The sequence below is a fragment of the Saimiri boliviensis genome, chromosome 5, assembly GCF_048565385.1.
Source record: "Saimiri boliviensis isolate mSaiBol1 chromosome 5, mSaiBol1.pri, whole genome shotgun sequence".
Lineage (NCBI taxonomy): Eukaryota > Metazoa > Chordata > Mammalia > Primates > Cebidae > Saimiri > Saimiri boliviensis.
Window position 1 is genome coordinate 130,674,903 of NC_133453.1, and position 15,070 is coordinate 130,689,972.

The 15,070-nt window shown below is 40.9% G+C and overlaps 1 protein-coding gene across 5 annotated transcripts in view; it reads left to right on the forward strand.

The window, feature by feature from the left end:
* Nucleotides 1–15,070, forward strand: part of AGBL1 (AGBL carboxypeptidase 1) — a 945,533-nt gene that overhangs the window by 42,325 nt on the left and 888,138 nt on the right. The gene's annotated exons all lie outside the window — the stretch shown is intronic.

Here is a 15,070-nt window from a genome sequence, read left to right on the forward strand (position 1 = left end):
AACAAAAAACAAAACAAAAAACAAACAAACAAACAAAAAAACTCAGTAATGTACCAATGTCAGTTTTTCAGTTATTTTAGCTATTGTAAGATGTTGACAGGGAAACAAAAGGTTATACAAAAACTCTTGGTGCTATCTTTGTAACTTTTCCTTCAGTCTAAAATTATTCTAAATTAAAATGTTTATTAAAAATATTTTAAAGAGTTTCTTTTTCTCCCTGTGCAGATGTCTCTTTCTGTTTCCTTAAGGGACTTGGTTCATGCCTCTGATACTGACTCATCCGGTGGCTTTAGGGAAATCAGTATGTTCCTCACAAAGAGAGTCTACGTGTTGATTGTATGGCTCAAACACTAGATTTTGGATGTAATTCTTCAGAGTAAATTGTTAGTGTGGCCATTCATTATCAACTGCTTGACAATTGACTATAGAGTCTGAAAAACTGAAGAAGGTCATAATGCTTAACCTAATTATGTAATCATGTATAAAGTCACTCACGACAGTCTGTATAATGGCAGGGCACAATTATAATAACTCTCAGTAGATGGGCATAAAGCTGATTGATGTTAGAATGGTAGACTTTATTTTGTGGAGAAATTAATCAAAAGGGGCTTTAGAATTAAGTTGGTCAAATATCTCTCCAAGTGCAGTAATGCCTTTGCAGCATCTCTGATTGATGAGAGGCTCTCTGCTTGTGCTTGTCTAGCCAACCCACATCCACTTTTGGGAGGAAAGAACTTTGATTTTCGATCATGGTGAATGTGTGCTTACTTTACATGATTGGTTGACTTCCCTGAAGAAAATGGGAGCCGACACTTAAGACACAGTCAGAAATAATTAATAAGGTTTTGAAAGAGGTTTCCACTTTATGATCGCCATGGTTAACCAAGAAAGCTGTTGCCTCTATTTGGAAAGACTCTCCACTTCCTCACTGTCCATCTCTGTTCATCTTTCCATGACGAAGCCTTTCACGATTGGACTTTCCCTTCCTTTCATATCTCTTCCTCAACTTCCATTAACCATTCTCATCCACCGAATTCAGTTTGTACTTGATCACGGTAACTTGTCAAAATTTCTGTGTACTTTTTGGCTTGTTTAGAAGCTGCATTGAGAACTCCCATTCTGCTGGCATCCTTCGAGTCCCCTTCATCCATGGCTAAATGTATTGATGAGCATCTAATAGTTTTAATAAATGATTAATGGATGTATAGAAGGACAGACAAATGGACATTCTGTCAAATGACTGCTTATGAGGGAAGCCACAACTCTATAACTGTACTTCCTGACGACTTTCAATCAGTAATTTTAATCTCAACCCTCTTCAACCTATGGCAGGATCTCTGAGTATTGGTGTTCCCGTCATGTCTCCTGGATTCATGGAAAGGATCAAAGTCAAAATCAACTTCTGTCATCATGACATTTACTTGATATTCAGCATAAAGCTGAATTCCAGATAAGAGGGATGAAACAAATTTGTACTCCTTAAGTGGAAGCATTGAACTAAGAGATCGTTGAATATCTCCTTAGTTCTTTCATTTCAGCCCTGGCAATTAGTGAAGAGATGCCTGATGTCCTCTTTATGGGTTATGTGATCCTACACAGCTGCAGATGCTTTTATGGACTATTAAAATTGTGACTTAGCTGGCTAATTGCCAAACATTCATGGCTTTTAATAGACTATTTTCATCCCAGTGTCTGGTTGTAATCTTTGATCCTTGAAGACTTGATCCATAGTGGAACTACCATTTTCATTCTTGGAAGCTCTTTTTTTTTTCTATTATGTTTACCATTTATTTACCCTCTTAGCTAATTAATTTTGTAACTGAGCCTGCTGACCCTGATTTTCTGGAATCCACTGTTTTTTTTTTTTTGGGGGGGGGGGCGTGAACTATAAAAAAGACAAAATGTCCTCAGTTTGTATTCAGCCTTGTTTTCACCTAAAAACAGTTTACTCTTACCTGCTTTCTCTACTTCATGAAATATAGTATAATATGTGTAAAAACTGAACACCTGGTATAAATTTCTCATCAACCAAGAATCCTTCTGAAGCAGGTGCAGTGTCCCTGGCAGAGTTCTAGGGTGACATCGTGGGTCTTGTTGCTCCAGGATGGAATGTTTATGTTTCCAAAGACATAGTCAGAATATTCATAAATAGAGGGTAGAGTCTACATGAATTGAACAATGCTTCAAGCACAAGTTCCTGTGGATGAAGAATGAGACCTCTCTGGGAGGATGTTTTATGACATTATCTATACACTCTTATCCATATTTATTACATAGTGATGATAAAATTTTGAATATATTCATTCACAGAAGAAGGGCTTAGTGGCACTATAAAGATACAGATAAAAATAAGTTTAATTCTTTGGAAGTGAAGTCATAGGGCATAGGGAAAGATAAATAGAATGCCTAATTTCCTTCCAAACTGCTTCCTGTTTAGTTCTTGCACTGTGGTTAAAATTGATATACCAAATCTTGCAACAAATTTTCCTTGCAGCTGGCCACATAGCACTGAGATTCCTGGATATATTTGGTGGGAAACATTCCACTGTGAAGATGAGGTTTGCTAGGATGAAAATCACAGTTGAAGTCCTTTAGAGCTCCTTGTGTGGACCAGCTGGTCCAGTGAGCTCATGTTATGGCTTAAATACTTCTGAGGTATGCCTCATGAGATGAGGAGGCTATATTATACAGACAGGATGGGTAATCTCTTTTCATAGATACTTCAAGCTGAGTATTAACAGTATTTTTTCCGAGATCGTCTCCAGTAATCTGGCCTTCAAACAAGGGGAAGACTACAGGAATACTTACTCTCTGATCTATGGTATGTCTGACCTTAGCTGCTGCTGATTGTGTTTACGTAGTAACTCACTCCGAAGTATAAGGGCTTTGTGTTTTCAACCTCGGACATAGGTTGTATGATTTACTGACTCTTGTTACTGTTTGAGTTTTCTTTTTGTATATAATACTGTGTTTATTGTTGAGATTAAAGGTTTGACTCATCCCCAAAAGTGTAACTAATATCAGAGTCAATCTTTTACGAATGACGTGGGTCCTCCTACAGAAATAAGAACTTGGAAAATTGTCTTCTGTTGCAGGATAGGAAATCTAATGTCCCTGGATCTTGATTACTTTGGCCTATAGTGTGATGAGTATGGACACAATGGAAGGTGATCCCAGGTGGCAAGGGAAAGATGGCATCCACCAAAAGCAGGCTGGCTGAGGGCACATGGGAAATCATACGTCTTGGGAAACCATAAGTGGAAAAGGAGAAAACCCTATTATGGCAGAGCCAAGTTAGTTATCTTCCAGAGCCATTTCTTTTTCTTCTTTTAGCACAACAGCTGAGCTACAAGTTCCATCCTCTCTTGTAGTTACGCCTGAACATGTGACTGAGTTTTGATCAATAAGATGAGGTTGGAAATGACATGTGCCACTTTCAGGCCTGTCACATAAAATCCTCCTGTGAGAGGTCCTCTCTCTCTATTTTTTTCAGTTAGCTTGAGGCAGATGGACATGTCGACCTTGGAAAAAAAGCCACAACATAGAGGGAACCTGGGTTGTTGAATAACCACTTACAGAAGCCCTGCCCACCAACTAAGAATATCTCTTTAGGACCTTATATGAGTTTTTAAAAACTCTCTTTTTGTTATTAGGCCATTTATGTATTTTTGGGGGGGGGGCAGATTATTATAATGAGTATCATCATCTTAACTCACCTGTATATCTTACAAACTTCCTTGTCTATTTACCACTTAGTCTTATGTTGTATTAGTCTGTTCTCATGCTGCTAATAAAGACATACTTGAGACTGGGTAATTTATACAGGAAAGAGGATTAATGGACTCACAGCTCCACATGGCTGGGGAGGCCTCACAATCATGGCAGAAGGCAAAGGAGAAGCAAAGGCACATCTTACATGGTGGCTGGCAAGAGAGCTTATGTAGGGAAACTCCCATTTATCAAACCATCAGATCTCATGAGACTTATTCACTAACACATGAACAGTATGGGGGAAACCAGCCCTATGATTCAATTATCTCCACCTGGCTCTGTCCTTGACATGTGGGGATTATTACAATTCAAGATGAGATTTGGGTGGGGACAGAGCCAAACCATATCACATGTGGTGGCAAAACTTGGAATTTTGGAGCTATTTGCAAAGTTTGTTTCTTGGTTTTAACTTACTGTAGAGTAGCTTGGGAGGAAGCTGGATCTCCAGGAGCAGAGAATCAGTCTCTGAGATACAGATGCCCCTCCTCACATGGTGACACCTCATTCCTTCCACCCCGGTCCTACCTTACAGTGTTTGGACCTTATTTTATTAATGGAGGCAAGAAGTTTGCATATAAGTTACGCAAACTCATCTACATTCCCTTTCTTTATCTCTTTTTCTTTAGCCAAAGGATCTCATTTAGTACACCTGGGGAATTAATTTATACTTATGTAGTGGAATGAAGAAAACTCGGGCATATGACAATTTTAGTTATTAATCTTACCATACCCAAAACATTAGTTGAGCAGATACTTCCTAGCTGAGATATCTGTGAGAACAGAGACCTTACTGATTTATTTACAACTGCATCTCCAGTTCTCGACATGAAGTGACCACCTAATAAATATCTGCCAATGATATTAACACAGTGCTTCCAATAACAAAGCCAATCATGCATAAATTGGGGAGAATACTGACAATAAAACAAAGAGAAAATCTTAGTCTTTATCACCTAGAATGTGGTGGATGCTTTCTTTCAATATAACAGAACCAAATACTGTAGAGGGAAGGCAAATTAATAATCATTCAAAAATGAATATAATGTTTCATTCTAGACCAAAGCCACACCCTCAATTTCATTCCTGGTTGTTGACTTATTTTCAAATAGTTGAGCAGATGCTAGATATATCCATAGAATGAAATTTGCTAAATTCAACTAGGTTGTCACTTAACCCTCTGTGTATGTGCATTTGTGTGTCTAGAAGTCTGATTGATCATGTATCCAATTCAGAAATCTAGTCCTGGCTTTGAATGAAAATGGAAAGTAGGCAGTTGTCTTGGAGGAATAATTTGTGGGAGGCTCCATAAGTCTCCAAGCCCTAAAGTATCTCCCTGATGTGGCTTTCACTGATCCCTGAAACAAGGAGACTTTTATTCCTTTGATTTATTTCATTATCCTCATTAGGTTTACAGGGAGGAATAGCATGTTACATAGGTATGAGTAATTAATGCATTTGTGTGGTGGTTCTCAACCAGGGCCAAGTTTGTATTTTACAACATCTATTGATATTTTTGGTTGTCACAACTGGGGCTGAGAGTGGTGAGGTGGTTATGCTACTTGTCTCTAGTGGATAGAGATCAGGAGTACTGCTAAATGTCTTGCAATATAGGGGACAGCTCCCTCTTTCCCATTAAAAAATAATTATCTGCCCCAAAATACCAATAATGCTAAGCTTGAGAAACCCTGCATTAGGGTGAAGTAATTTGTTCATAGATTCTTTTGAGAAGAATTAACGGAGTGGAGATTTTGAGAGAGTGGGTGGGGTGGACAGAAAGGCATAAATTTAAAATTGCGGAGTGGGAAGATGAATGCTGGGATACCTTTACACCCCAGAGGCTCCTGGCTAACATATGTGAATTGAAAGAGAAAAAATTACTCTTTCTTGGGAACTATCCCAACTGTAGAGCTGTTCTTTTAAAATGTCATGGTGCTGCCTTAAGTTAACAAAGGTCAGCAATGGTGTGGGTAGGGGAAAGGGCAGGGATCTTGAACTGAAGTCCACACTGGTCTCTTTTATGTGTCTCACTCTGTCTATCCTGGAGCCGGAGGGACACCTTTAGAAGAGTTTCCTGCCCTACCTGAGTTTTCTGAGGGCATACCTGTCCTCTGAGACTTCTGGGCATGTTTCCAGCAGATGAACAGCCACTCCTTCTTTCTCATTCTGCGTCTTCAGAGTCTGACACACTGTCAGAAATGGAAAGTTGGCTTCTTAGCATGAAGATCTTCTGTTGACTCCAGTTTGGCATAATAGAATGTCATCAGGTCATGGAAATGGAAGGGGTCTGAGCAATCATGTCTTCTTATTTTCTTAATTAAAACATGAGGAAGCAAATGGGGTATAGGGAAAGTAAGTGGTTTATCTAAAATCACTATGAAAAAAATGAGGATTAGAACTGGATTTACCACCTCCAAGTCTGATGTTTCTCTATTCTCTGCTACGTCATCTTTTGCAAAAACACCTGAGTAAGAGAGAAACTCGCTAAAATCTTTGGGAGATTTTGCAGTTTAAATGCTTGACATAGTTTTTTTAAATTTATTTTTCACTGTCATACATTCCAAATTCAGCTTTTAGAAATCAGATTTTCAGTGCTTTTTATTATCTCCTGTTGAGATTGGTTTGCATTCTCGTCACTATTGCTGGTAAGAAATTATCCTGATCGCAGTGGCTTGAAACAACCATTTTATTTTTCTTACATTTTAGGGGGTCAGACATTGGGAAAGAACTCCTCAGGGCAGTTCTTTCCTGGTGTCTGTCACGTAGTTGCAGTCAGAAGTTGGCTGGAGCTGCAATTATCTAAGCCTCAATTGGTGTGGACATCTAAGATTGCTCCCTACCATTATTTGGTTGACATTTAATGCCCGCTGATGCTAGTTCAGCTGAGAGCTTAGCTGACTGTCTACAGGAGCACCATATGGGTCTTTCCATATGGCCTGGGCTTTGTTATGGCATGGCTGTGTTATGGTAGTCAGTCCTCTTACATGGAGACTTAGGGCATTAGATGAACGTATCCCAGTGACCTGATGCCTGTTTCTTAATCCTCAAACTGTATCCTAGGATTGCATTGCTTTTCATGACCTAGTCTTGAAAGTTAAGCTATGTTATACTTCCATTGCATTCTATTCGGAAATAAGAGAGTTACTAAAATTGGCTAAGATTCAAGAATAGGTGACATAGATTACCCCCTCTTGGTGGTACACATGACAAAGCATTGTGGACAGGTTTTAAAATGGTCACAGTTCGGATTTTAGAGTAAAAAAGTTTCTGCTAAATAAATACTAATTTGGCTATTTTGCAATGTCCCGTTTTTTTCATATTTGCTCTGTTTCAAAACTCAATGTGTAAGATATGAAGAAAGTTTACTTTTGCTTTCGAGGAAGTTCTTCAACTTCTCTTGGCCTAAATTTCTTTATCGTTACAGTAAGAATAGTGATATCTAAATTGTAAGATGAGAATTTTATTTTAAGGATTAAGCAGTAAATGTTGCCTGAAACAAAGTAGACACTGAATGGTAATAATCGTAATATTGGCTAGGTGTGGTGGCTCACGCCTGTAATCCCAGCACTTTGGGAGACTGAGGTAGATGAATTGCTTGAGCTCAGGAGTTTGAGACCAGCCTGAGCAACATGATGGAAACCCTGTCTACCAAAAATAAGCCAGGTGTGGTGGTGCCCTTCTATTGTCCCAGCTCCTTGGGAGGCTGAGGTAGGAGGATCCTGGGGGGCTGGGTGGCAGTCTAGTTGAGGCTTTGGTGAGTCATGATCATGCCATTGCACTCCAACCTGGGTGACAGAGCAAGACCCTGTCCTGAAAAAAAAAATCATTACATTGTTGTCTACAGAGGATGCCAGTTCATATCTTGATGCCTTTTTCTTAACCCTCAAATTGTACAGAACATCTCTGAAAACGGCTCTTCAGATTGGGATAGGGAAGACCGTTGCCTACAACTTCAAAGAGTACCCAAGCATGGAGTACCCATGAGATAGCAGGAGTCCCTGAAATGAGAGGCACAAAGACAGCACGTCAAATCTTTCCTGCTTCGTAATTCTGCTTTAGACTAGCTTGCTGAGAACGAGCTGGGTAGAGGATGTGGAAAAGGGCATCTTCCCAGTATTTTTGGAATGAAGGTGACTTGCAGCGGCAGGGAGGAGCCTCCCTGTCTTGGATGCTTTTAATTGTCCAAATATGTTTTGGACGTGGTGAATTCAGAGGGGACGAAAGCAGCAAGTGGCAGCTGCTGGCCCAAGAAAGAAGGCAGCAACCCATTTCCTTGACGATGCTGTGAGCCTTCGTTGGTAGACAACTGGGAATTGTTATTTACTTGCCGTGTTTAGAATCCTTTCAGAAAAGCTGAAAACTGCTGCTTCCTTTCAGTAGTCCTTAATTCTAACCTGTAAGTTTTGTGCTGTAATTTGTCAACTGTGCTTGGGAAAGACTTCACAGCCTTCCTAGAAATAGAGACAGAGTCTGCTTTCTGATAAGCATCATTTAAAAGAAAACAGAACCTTTTAGGCCTGTGAGGTTGTTGATGCCTGTCATGATGATGATGACTGGAGACTTTGCAGTTTATAGAGAGACCCCAAGCCTGGCTGTGTTGTTGACAAAGCACGGGATGCAAAGTTGTCTCGGCCCAGAGGGTGCAATGTCACCCTCTTTAGGTGCTTTGTTTATTTATTTTTTTTCTCCCTCCTTAAGAGTATTCTGCTAAATTGGAAACACTGTGATCCTGGTGAAAAACTGATCTCATAAGATGCATCTCAAAGGGTCTTCAGACGTACTTTTGGATTATTCACCTTTCCTCTCTCATGGCCATGGCCTATTTATTTACCAGCATTTTGTTGGGAATTTAGTGTGACCCAGGCAGGGAGCTAAGCATTTCTCCATTTTAATGATATTTCTAACCCAATCCATGAATTAGGTACAAGTATTAGTCCAATAGCGTGGGTGAAGAAATTGGGTCTTACAGAGGTTGCGGACATTGGCCTAAAGTTGATCTGAATTAAACTTAGATTTTTTTAACCCCCTCACTTCTCTCTTTTTCTCCCTGCCTCCCTCTACCTCTCTCTTTCTCTGCCTCAGCCTCACTAGCCTGAAGGTCCCTCAACTTTGCCATAGGACTTTGCAAACTAGCCTCTTTTGCCCTGAGCGTTTTTCTTTTCCATCTTCTACCGTTTAACTTTTGTTTATCCTTCAGCGCTCAGCTTACGTGTTACTTCTTAAGGGATTCTTTTCTAACTCATATCAAATAACTCTATTTTATGCTCACATGCCACAATAAAGCTGGCACCTATTCCCAGTTGCGCCTTTATATTTGTTTGGGTGACCCTTTGCACACTACATCCCTCCCCAACTAACTTCGAGGCTTTGTGAAAACAAGAACTGTGTTCATTCATGCCATCTGTGTATTTGTAGCACCTAGCACAGGGCCTGGTACATAGTAAATTCTCAACACATATCTACCAAATAAGTGAAAAATAGACCACTTTCTACCTTAGATTGTGAATACCCTTTTTACCGAGGGGCATCATTGATATCCTTGACAACTCATTACAGGAGACTCACTGTATGATTGGGACATTTGTCAAATTCTTCGGCTGGAGAACTGTGAGCAAAGATCTTGGTGAGGTTGTTTTCAAATTTTCATCTAAAATACTCCAGCCGGGAAACAGTATACACCATTGATTTTTTTAAATATTTTAACATTTTGTTATAAAACCACGTAACCTACCACCCAGCTTCTGTAGTTAGAGCAAACTTCCTTCTTATATGCCTTCACTATTTCTGTGCCAACCCCCATCATTACTGAAACAAATATCATATTCAGTCCATAGTCTTTTAAAACACTTCTATGTTATGAACCCATTTCAACCTTGCCAGGAATTTTTTTCCTTCATCTTAGACTAAATTTCTAATCATGCAGTTTCTGCCTGTTTTCTCTTGTGTGAAGACAGACAGTGCTGGTCACTATTTTTGGTGTTATAGAACATTTTTAGTAATTGAAGTTTGTGATTAGTGCTCCCTTCAGTCATTCATTACCAACTTCAAGTTTAATAATGTCTTTTATTTAACCAATAGACCATCTCTAGTGAGTGTTCAAACTACATGATTGGAAGAACACATTTATTTTTGGCAATATGGTTTTCTTGGGCTCTGAGCTGTGTCCTGTGCTCTTGGCTCATGAATTTGGAAGAGGTTCTGTGTTATTCTCTAGAGGCCCAGAATTAGAAAGTTATGGGCTTATTCTTTCAATCTGGCTGGGCATAAGCACTCTTTTCTGTGAGATCAGGGGCACTACTCAAAGTGCGACGGGATGGAGTGTTCCCAGTCTAGTAAAATTGGTTTTAGACATGTGGAGAAAATTGAGAAGGGGACTGCAGGATCTTTCTTTACCCTCCACTTTAAGACCACGATGGTATCAGTGGTGCCTACTTTTTAACACTATGTTTGACTGTTGTGTTTTGGATATGATTTGTTTGTCCCCACGAAGTTGTATGTTGAGATCTGAACCCCAATGTTGGAGTTGGGGCCTGTTGGGGCCCTGGGGCCTTGCACAGAGCAGGCATTCAGGAAACTATGGAATTAGAGGTATTTGGATCATAGGGGCAGATGCCTCATGAATGGCTGAGTGCCGTTCTCACAGGAGTGAGTGAGTTCCCACTCTTGGTTCCCATGTGAGCTGGTTGTTGAAAAGGCCTGTCACCTCCCTTCCTTCTGTCACTTACTCGCTCACCCTGTGATCTGCACCTGCAGGCTCCTCTTGCCTCGCACTATGAGCGGAAGTAGCCTGACGCTTTCACCAAAAGCAGATGCTGGGGCCATGCTTCTTGTACAGCCTACAGAATGTGAGCCAGATAAACTTGTTTTCTTTATAAATTATCCAATCTCAAGTTTTAAAAGTAACAACACAAAAGGCAGGATTAAAATACCGACACATAGTAGGCACTCTATATTTGCTTGCTCAGTTGTTAGATTGACAGAAAAATTGAGCTGTGCACCTTGCAAACTTCCGTAACAATGTTCTCACTGGAATGGAATTTACATCCTGGCACCGAGGAGAACAGAATAGCAAGGCTCTGTCAGATTGCGTGTGAAGTTTGAATCCTATCTCATATCATTCCATAGTTTCCTGAGTGCCTACTCAGTGAAAGACCCCATGCTAGGCTCAGGGAGAGCAAGAGGAATGAGTAAAAAATCTGGCTCTAGAGGAGCTTACAATCTAAAGTGAGTGTGGAGGGTTAAAAGTGGCTGGAAATTCTTTTCTATGCCTCCAGCTGAGGGGTAGAGTCTAAATTCCCTCCCCTTGAATTTGGACTAGCAACCAGATGGATTTGATTAATCAATAGAATGGAGCAGAAGTCTAATGTTTGGTCTTCTGAGGCTAAGACAACAGAAGTCTTGCAACTTCCACCCAGTTCTTTTGGAATGCTTGGTCTAGGGGAAGCCAGCGGCCATGGAAGAAGTCCAAATGCCTTAAGACTATTATGCTAAAAAAGACATAGGTGGGCATTCTGGTCAACAGTTCAAAGTATCCCCAGTCTTCCAGCTGTCCCTGCCAAGGTGACAGACATGATTGAAACTATCATAGACCCTCCAGTCTAGGGCATCTGCCAGTTGAGTGCCACTCAGTGACCTCAGTTAATAGCATGGGAAGCAGAAGAATCTCCCAGCCAAGTTTTGGCCAAATTTACCTACCCACAAAATCCGCAGCTGTAATAAAAAGGACATTGTTCTAAGTCATTAAGTTTCGGGGTAGTTTGTTATCCCACAATAGACAACCAGAACAGAGATGTAAGAAAATAATCAGGTTCCCATAAGAATTTTAATAAAAGATATTTACAAAGTGTTGTTGGAAAACAGAACAAATAATTGGAACAGATCATTCTGTTCTTGGAGAGGCAAGGCCATCACATTGCCCCGCTTGGCAGAGCACCAATCACGTTGTAGTCTTTGTGAACAGCACCCCTGGAGTTGTGCGGTGCCCAATATGAGCAGACGTGTGGAAATTGTAGAGAATGGGTGCTGGGAAGGCAGGTTAGCAGGGAAAACTATATAAAAAAGGAACTGGAGCTGGGAATTAACTTGTGCTCCAAAGAGTGGGGAGAAATGACACTTAAGCCTGCATCAGCATGAGCCCAGACTTGAGAACAGAGGTACCCATGATGCTCTTGGTGCATCAATACTGGTTCCGTATCGCTGGCATAGACAGGAGGAGTGGCTGCAGGTGAGCCTCCGAAGGCAGACTGATGGGAAGGGCATCATTTTCTTTTTTCTTTTTTTCTTTTTCTTTTCTTTTGAGACAGAGTCTTGCTCTGTCACCCAGGTTGGAGTGCAGTGATGTGATCTTGGCTGACTGCAACTTCTGTCTCCTGGGTTGAAGCAATTCTCCTGCCTCAGCCTCCCCAGTAGCTAGGACGACAGGCATGCGCCACCATGCCCAGCTAGTTTTTGTATTTTTTAGTAGAGACGGGGTTTCACCATGTTGCCCAGGATGGTCTCGATCTCTTGACCTCGTGATCCGCCCACCTTGGCCTCCCAAAGTGCTGAGATTACAGGTATGAGCCAATGTGCCTGCCCAAAGGCCATCATTTTTATACCATGATGAGGATGAAGGCAATAGGGATACTTAGAAGATTTTAAAGCAGGGAGCGACACATTCAAAACAGTATTTGAGAAAATTGCAGTTCAAAACCCCATAGACTACGAAAGACACTGTTCTTCCAATTCCCTGAGTCTCCCTGAAAGCTTGGTAGATAGGTTTTCTTTTTTTTTTTATAGCAATGTCTTCAACAACAGGGGATTACTCGATGTTTCACTTAAAAGGATCGTTAAAGGAAAACCGAGGCGCATCACATCCTGCCTTCTTTAATTGCTCCTTTATTATTACTGTGGGTGAGATAACAGCTTTGTGTTATTCTTCCAAATAGTATAAAATGTTTATTGGTAAATGTAGCAGTACATAAATTAATGCCGGTTGAGATTATTTTTCTCCACCGATAGCCGTAATTTTTACTTAAAGTGAAACCATTTTGTGCTGCCCCATGCTGGCTCAGAGCTGAGTGTGGGCATTAGGAACTGACCACCTGTCACTTAGTTTCTAAGGGATGGCAGGATTTTGTTGGTGAGTTGGCTCTCTGGTTTGTTTGTGAAACCAATTTCTTTCATATTTTTTAAGACCACAGTACTTGGGAAGAGAGCACATGGAGGTGTAAAACGTTCTTTTCTCTGTCGCATCCAAATTTACTAGAAGTGGCTTTTAGAAATGAAGATACTCATTATTTCACTTATCTGAAAGTCAACAGGAGGGTGGGTTCATAGAGTTGATCTGGTGGCTTAACACTCACTGAGGACCCAAAATTGGCTCTTCACATGACAGTGTCCAAACACAGGAAATATTTTTGTGTTTTGTTTTAAATTTTTTTTATTTCTGGAGAAATTTTTTTTTTCCAAAATCCTCCTGCAGACATCCTCTCGGGTTTTCTATTCCTGATCTGGGTTCATATCCACCTCTAATCCGACCGCATGAAAGAGAGAAAGCTTAGAGGAGATGAGATGTGGCCCATTCTCTGGGCAGGGGAGAAGGACACACGTCCTCTGCCAGCACTTGGCAATTCTGTATTTGAGGCAAATGGGGCTTTCTTATAGGCAACTCCAGAGGAATGGCTGTGTGTGCAGCATATGATGTTGGCCACAGGTCAAACCAATTTAAGGGTGTTGATTTAATACATACCGTATGCCCAGTTCTGTATCCCTGCTGGCAGATACAACAGAAGCATAGAAGACAATGCTTGTTCTCAGGGAGTATCAGTGGGCATTATAATAAAGCAGGCCATTCCTTAGCTGGAGGAATTAATTTAATAAAATATACGGATTAGCTATTACACCTTGTGAGGTGGAAATAGAGAGATGGATAAAACTTGGTTTTTGCCCACAAATAATGTGCAGTTCCCTTCACCATCTGCTTTATTCGGTCCAGTCATACTGCAGGTGGATCCATCCCCCAGCCTCCCCACACTCTGCTGTGCTGCCCCTGGAGCACACAGAGCTACATCGCAGCAGGAACGCTCTTTTCTCCCCTTTCAACTTGGTTTCTGAAGAGTCTCCCATCCAAGTACTAACCAGGCCTGAACCTGTTTAGCTTCCAAAGGTTTCTCCAGAGTCATCACTCATGGACCTGCCTGGGTTCAATGCTCCCTTCCAGCGTTCTCTCTACTTCTCCTAGTTTACCTTTGTCACAGCTGTTGCTGTCTTGGGTCCAGTATGCCAGCTGTTCATCTCAGCCAGGCCTGGAGCCCTCTGAAGGAAGGTTGTTCTGTCATCAGTTTTTATCCTCAGTGATACAGAGGCATGAAATGGCATGGTTTGAGCCGAAAACTTCCAAGGGGTTCCATGTTACTGAAGCATGTATTTCAGGCAGGGGTGTTATAATGAATAATGAAGCTAGAGATATAAGAAGGGCAAGATCATAAAGAGCTTTGAAAATTTTATTAACGAGCTATGACTTTATCCTATATGTGATGGGGAATTATAGAGGTCTTTGAAGCAGATGAGAAACATGAGTCTTATTAGTGGGAAGATTAAGGCTTTGCCTTAAATAAAATACCCTCTCCTCCAAGTATCTTAAAATGTAAAGAGCCCTGCACTGATTTGGGGAGCCTGGGCTGAGTTATACTTCTGGCTTTTCTGTATGTATTATGCAAGGAGACTCAGCAAGTCCACTCTGTCTCTGAACTCAGGGTTCTCTTCTGTATAACAAAGGATAGACTGTCAAGCATTGCAGAGATCCCTTAGAGTTTTTTTTTTTTTTATAATAGGATTTGGTGTCACTCTGCGATTCTCTTGAGAAAAGTAGGAGTTCATTCTTGTCAGTCAGGGAGTCTTTGTGTCAGAACATTTTAGTGAATTTCTGTTTCGTGCCTCTGTGCTGTATGCAAAAATAAGCCAAGCCTACTGAAAGAACAGACCTGTGCTACCCTGGCCCACAAAACCCTTTTACTTTCTTGTTTTCTGTATAAATCATTACTGCTTATTCTTTTTTTTAAAGGATATTTTTATTTATTTATTTATTTTTTTATTGCATTTTAGGTTTTGGGGTACATGTGAAGAACATGCAAGATTATTGCATAGGTACACACATGGCAGTGTGGTTTGCTGCCTTCCGTCCCCTCGCCTGTATCTGTCCTTTCTCCCCATGCTATCTCTTCCCACCTCCCCACCCCCCCGTCCCTCCCCCATTTTCCCCCAACGGACCCCAGTGTGTAGTGCTCCCCTCCCTGTGTCCATGTGTTCTCATTGTTCAACA